Here is a 6586-nt window from a genome sequence, read left to right on the forward strand (position 1 = left end):
AATTGGCAAGGCAGTGGAGTGCTTTCTTTTGGATAGGCCGAAAAATGTGCCTATTCCTAACAGTCACAAGCGTGCAGGAATTAATGTGAGATGTTAAAGGAGCGTGATAAATTTGCAGTTGATCTTATAATAGTAGAAACTGCCGCATCGGGATATTGTGCCTGTTGCTGAAGAGGAGTAATTTGATAGAGATTCCATGTCACCACTCCACGTCATATCAGCTGAAAAGGTTAAGACCAATATTGTAAGCTTGTCAACTGTTTCTGTCGCACTAGTTCCTATGCGAACGCAAATCATCAGCTGAAGCATGCTCTGTAACCCACCTCCTCTTGTAATACCCGTTGAATGGGGCCTTTGAAGTAGTCCTTAATAAATAAATAAATAAATAAATAAATAAATAAATAAATAAATAAATTGCAATGAAGACGACAGTGCGCCACCATCGACGACGATGAAGAGGTTCGGCCGGCTTCGGCCAGCAACGTCTGAGGCCTTCCTTCCTTCCTTCCTGCCGCGCGCGCGGGAGAGCTCGAGCTCCCTCTGGAAGTCTGTTCTGGTGCCGCTGCTGCTGAGTCAGTTTGTGCAACGGTTACGCCGCCAGCCCTTTCGGCTCTACAATAAACCACCCTTCACTTGGTGGAGCTTTGGTTCCCCGTCCTCGCACCGCCCTGGACCTCCGCAATCGCACGCTACCGGCCCCGGTAATGCCCGCCCAGCCCGAAGACCACCACCAAGCTGTGCAGGTGGGATGTTCGTCATTTGCTCCGGTGCCGTCCGGCAGCGAGACCCCGTCGTTTTCAGCGGGAACTGCGATCAAGATGTTGAAGACTGGCTGGTCTCGTACGAACGGGTGAGTCGCCATAACAACTGGGACGACCGCATGAAGCTCAACAACGTCATATTTTATCTGAGTGACGTCGCCAACCTCTGGATCCGGTACCACGCGGCTGATATTCCAACCTGGGCTAATTTAAAGACGACGTTTGCAGAAGGTTTTGGAAACTTCGCGCTGAGCAATGTTTGCGCATGCGGGATCAGACTGCGGGTGAGAGCTTCACCGCCTACATCGAAGATGTGGTCGATCTCTGAAAACGTGTCGACCCGTCTATGGCTGAGGCCGACAGGATCAAGCATATTATGAAGGCGCTTTCCACATGCTGGTGGCGAAAAGTTCAACTACCGTCGCTTCCGTGTACAACCTCTGCCAGGGCTATGATGAGTTGCGCAAGCTACGCCTTGGCGCTCGTCGCTCATCCGTCGTGCCTGGCGAGTCCATATCCGGCCTGGCTGTCAACAGTGACCTGTTGGGTCAAATCAAAGACTTCGTATGCGATGAGGCGGCCCGGTAGCTTTCGCTCCTCTCGGGCACACACTCTTCGCCCCTGGTCTTGACTCCTGAGTTGCGGCACACCATCGCCCAGGAGGTAGCCGATGCACTTCCAGCTCGTCGCCAGCCGGTTCCCGTAGCTCCTCAAGTCAACCTTCTCGAGATGCAGCCCGCTCCCGTTGCTGCACCTTTGGCTATGGTGCAACCGTTGCGATGCCTCCTGCCTCTCACATATGCCGAAGTCGTCGCACGTCCATCGCAGCCGCAGGCCTTGTCCTACGTTCCCGCACCAGTGCCTCCGCCTGTTGCTCCCCGACTCAACCCAGCGCCGGCTGCTCACAACCATTGGCGCACGGCTGATAACCGGCTGATTTGCTACGCTTGTGGTCTACCGGGCCATGTCGCGCGCCTCTGTCGCCGTTCTCTGCCTGCCTCTGTGCCACATCTGCCGGCCTACACCCAGTCCTACCGCACCTTTCGCCCACCTTCAGGACCACCACACCCAGTGCCCCCTTCTGACCCTGCTCCCGGCCGCCAGCCATTCGCTTCGCACCGCTCACCTTCCGCTCGCCGTCGCTCCTTGTCACCAATGCGCCGTCGCAGCGTTTCCGCGGAACAGGAAAACTAGGAGCCGCAGTTCCTGGGGCACGAACTGCGAACACTTCGATCAGCTCAAGTCCTCGCCTTTCCCCACCGAACATTTTAAATGTGTTAGTTGACGGCGTCCGAGCACTTGCGCTTGTGGACACAGGTGCTACCGGTTCTGTTATATCCGAAACCTTCTGTCATTCTCTGCGTAAAGTCACCACCACACCTTCGGGACTATCGCCTTGCACCGCTAGCGCCGAGACTGTTCCTCCTTCCGCTGCTTGCACAGCACGTGTACTCATTGCGGACGTTTTGTATGTCGTCGAATTCTTTTCTGCTCTCATGACCTCATCCTTGGCTGGGATTTTCTATCCCGCCATCATGCCGTCATAGACTGTGCCCGTGCTCATGTGGCATTATCCGTGCTCCCTGATACGCTCGCCGACGACCCTCCGTCTTGCTCTGGTACCAAACTTGTTGTTGCCGCGGACACCAATGTTCCCCCTCCAGTGCCATGCTCGTTCCCGTGTCCGCCATGTGTGGGTCCAGCAAGACTGTACTCTTCGCGCCTTCGCCCGTCCTCGCTTCCCGCCGACACCTACCTCTTCCATTCGCCGTCCTGGACATACGCCACGGTGCAACCGAACTCGTCGTCTCGAATCCCTCGCCCTATCAGTTCACCTTGCTCCATGGAGAATGTCTCGGACACATTTAACAGCTTGACCTGCTCATGCCCTTCGACGATGAAACTCTTTGCGGTGGTACCTCCGTCGCTGCCCTCACACCGCCTAGTGCTGTGTCCGACCTGATCTCCCAGGAAATGTTTCACCGTTCAGTGGCCAGCGACCTCGACCCAGCTCACCGCGAGAAGCTCCTTGCCCTGCTTCACAAGTTCCGCTCTTCCTTCGATCACCAGACAACTTCTTTGGGCCGTGCGACCACCGTCGTTCACCGCATTAATACAGGCCCTCATGCCCCTCTCCACCAGCGCCACTACCGTGTGTTGCCTCCAGAGCGCCTAGTCATCGCTGAATAGGTTGACGACATGCTGCACCGCGGTGTTATCCCGCCCTCTTCTAGTCCGTGGTCTTCGCCCGTCGTGCTCGTCAAAAGGAAGGATGGTTCGATTCGGTTCTGTGTTGATTATCGTCGCCTAAACAAAATTACGCGCAAAGACGTTTACCCACTACCTCGTATTGATGACGCCCTCGACTGTTTGCAAGAAGCCGGTTCTCCTCCCTCGATCTCCGTTCCGGCTATTGGCAAATCCCCATGGCTGAATCTGGCCACCAGAAAACAGCTTTTGTCACCCCTGACGGCCTCTATGAATTCAACGTGATGTCATTCGGACTCTGTAACGCTCCCGCAACATTTTAGCGCATGATGGATAACATCTTGCGTGGCCTCAAATGGCACATTTGCCTATGCTGTTTAGACGATGTTGTCGTTTTTTCTCCTGATTTTCCGACACATCTCGAGCGCTTGCACAAGATACTGCGCTGTCTCACCGACGCTGGTCTCCAACTCAACCTCAAGATATGTCGATTTGGTGCCCGCCAACTGATCATCCTCGGCCATGTCGTCTCCAAAGATGGCATCCTGCCCGATCCGGAGAAGCTTCGTGCTGTCACAAACTTTCCCAAACCGACTTCTGTTAAGGAGCTCCGAAGCTTCCTGGGCCTATGCTCATATTTTCACCGCTTTGTGCGCAACTTCGCCTCTATCATCGCCCCGCTTACGAAGCTCCTGAATGGGCCCGCCGATCTGTCTGCTTGGAACTCACCCTGCGACGCTGCTTTTGCTACCCTCTGTCGTCTTCTGACTTCACCACCTATCCTGCGCCATTACAACCCCAGTGCGCCAACCGAGTTGCACACCGATGAAAGCGGCGTAGGCCTCGGAGCCGTCCTTGCACACCGTAAGGCCGGCTTTTCCGAATACGTTGTTGCTTACGCCAGTCGTAAGCTCACGAAAGCCGAATCTAATTACACCGTTACGGAAAAGGAGTGCCTCGCCATAGTCTGGGCACACAAAATTTCGCCCCTACCTTTATGGCTGCCACATCGACGTCGTTACTGACCACCATGCCCTCTGCTGGTTGGCTACCCTCAAGACCCTTCTGGACGCCTCGGCCGCTGGGCCCTTCGTCTTCAGGAATACGACATTAACGTTGTATATCGGTCAGGCCGCAAACATTCCGACGCTGACGCCTTGTCGCGCGCACCCCTGCCATCTCCTACGCCTTCTTCGTCCTTGTCCGCCTCGGCGCTGGCCGCGCTCACTGCCACGGACCTCCCCATGGAACATCGTCGAGATCCATCGATTTCTTCGCTCCTAGATGCCCTCAATGCGCCGACTACGGCTTCGTTACCTCGGGCCCTTCGCCGTCAAGCTTCCCATTTCACGATTCGCGACTCTCTACTAAATCGCCGCAACTATAACCCGGATGGCCGCAAATGGCTCTTGGTTATTCCTCGCCAGCTTCGCTCTGAAGTTTGTGCGCACCACCATACCGACCCACAAAGCGCTCATGCAGGCTTGCTGAAAACATACGAACGTATGCGGCAGCGATACTACTGGCGTGGAATGTACAATTTTGTTTGCCGTTATATACGCTCCTGCATTGCCTGTCAGCAGCGCAAGTTCGCTCCTCGCCCCTCCCCCGGCCCGTTACAGCCATTGCCTTGCCCAGCTCGACCCCTCGATCGCGTGGGCATCGATCTATATGGTCCCCTGCCGTCCACGCCTGCCGGGAATCGGTGGATTATAGTTGCCGTGGACCACCTAACTAGGTATGCGGAGACAGCAGCCCTGCCCTCAGCTAGTGCTCGCGACGTCGCATCCTTCCTCCTCCATCATTTCATCCTTCGCCACGGCGCCCCTCGGGAACTTCTCAGCGACCGCGGCCGTGTTTTCTTATCTGACGTCGTTCACGAGCTACTGGATGCGTGCCACACCGTTCATCGCAATACCACGGCCTACCATCCCCAAACGAACGGCCTCACTGAACGCTTCAACCGCACTCTAGGAGACATGCTTGCCATGTACATTTCCTCCGATGCCTCCAATTGGGATCAAGTGCATCCATTCGTCACTTATGCTTACAATACTGCCTCTCAAGCCACAACGGGTTTTTCTCCGTTCTTTATTTTATATGGCCGTGAACCTTCTTGTCTCCTGGATGACATCATTCCGTACCAGCCCGACAGCTCGGAATGAACTTTTCTCTCTGACGTTTCCCTCCATGCCGAACAGTGCCGCCAGCTGGCTCGCTCTTTGACGAGTACCACTCAAGGCCTCCGCACATATGCGAGTGACCGCGGCCAGTCCGCCCATGACTTTCCTACTGACTCGCTCGTCTGGTTGTCTGTGCCGGCTGCCTCCAAGTTTGCAGTTAAGTACCTCAGCCCATACCGTGTTTTGGAGCGCACGTCACCTATGAACTATAAGGTCGAGCCAGTGACCCCCTCTTCGGATCATCGCTGTCGGGGCCGCGAAATTGTTCATGTCAGCCGGCTAAAGCCATACTATGACCCCCTTGTCACCCCATCGCCCTGAGTCGCCAGGATGGTTCCCTCTTGTCGCCGGGGCAGTTGCAATGAAGATGACGACAGTGTGCCACCATCGACGACGATGAAGAGGTTGGGCCGGCATCGGCGACCGGCTGCCGCGCGCGTGGGAGAGCTCGAGCTCGCTCTGGAAGTCTGTTCTGGTGCCGCTGCTGCTGAGTCAGTTTGTGCAACGGTTACGCCGCCAGCCCTTTCGGCTCTACAATAAACCACTCTTCAAAATGAATAAATATAGTTCTGGTGTATGTTTGCCTCTCCTTCGCTATCCATAATGTTTCACATTCCCTTTAAGGAAAAATGAGGAAAAGTTGGTGTCTGGAGTCAGTGTGCACCAATTTTTTCTATATGCATCAAGAAATAATGAGCACTGGACATGACTAGGGGAAGCAGGCACCCTGAACGAACGCTGAGCGAGAACTTGTATACTGTGAGTTAGGGTCTTTCGGAGCGCCGTCGAATGCATCCTCTGCTTGTCTATAGGTGTGGGTATGTGAGCGAGAGTGAGCGCATTTTTATTCTCCCCAAATCGGGTCCATCGTAGAGCACCGACGAAGGGGCTGTGTTTCGCCTAAGGCGTGTGTATACTGCCTCGCCCTGGTCACTGTGCAGAGTCATTTTCCAGGCGACAGTTTCGGAGCAGTGACTTCGAGGATATGCTTCAATTCACACAACACATTGCCAATTTGATTGATTCAAATTCTCTTTGATTGGTCATTACAACGCATGTGCTCACAGGGACCATGGACGCGGACTATTGCTGATGAGGCTCCGTATCACGGTAGAATAGAGAGAGGTGATGTGACGGTGGCGTTAGGCGTGACCAGTTTCTTATACGCATGACGCGGCCGTAAGCTGCAGCACCAGTACTGGGAATCTTTTTTGTCGCTCTTTTTGCTGGTGCTTCTATGGGCGCGCGTTAGACGGGCGCTTGATTTCGATACATATATTTGGTGCTCACATGCTTTAAACGACGCTGATTTGTTGGAGGGACGTCTCTTCATACTTCTTACATGTCGTGCCGTAATTCGACTCAGGGCGCATGAGTGACCCCTTAAATGATGAAGGTAGCTGCTGCATTCTCAGCGCATAGCTGCATTCTACT

Source organism: Amblyomma americanum, chromosome 3 (assembly GCF_052857255.1).
Source record: "Amblyomma americanum isolate KBUSLIRL-KWMA chromosome 3, ASM5285725v1, whole genome shotgun sequence".
Lineage (NCBI taxonomy): Eukaryota > Metazoa > Arthropoda > Arachnida > Ixodida > Ixodidae > Amblyomma > Amblyomma americanum.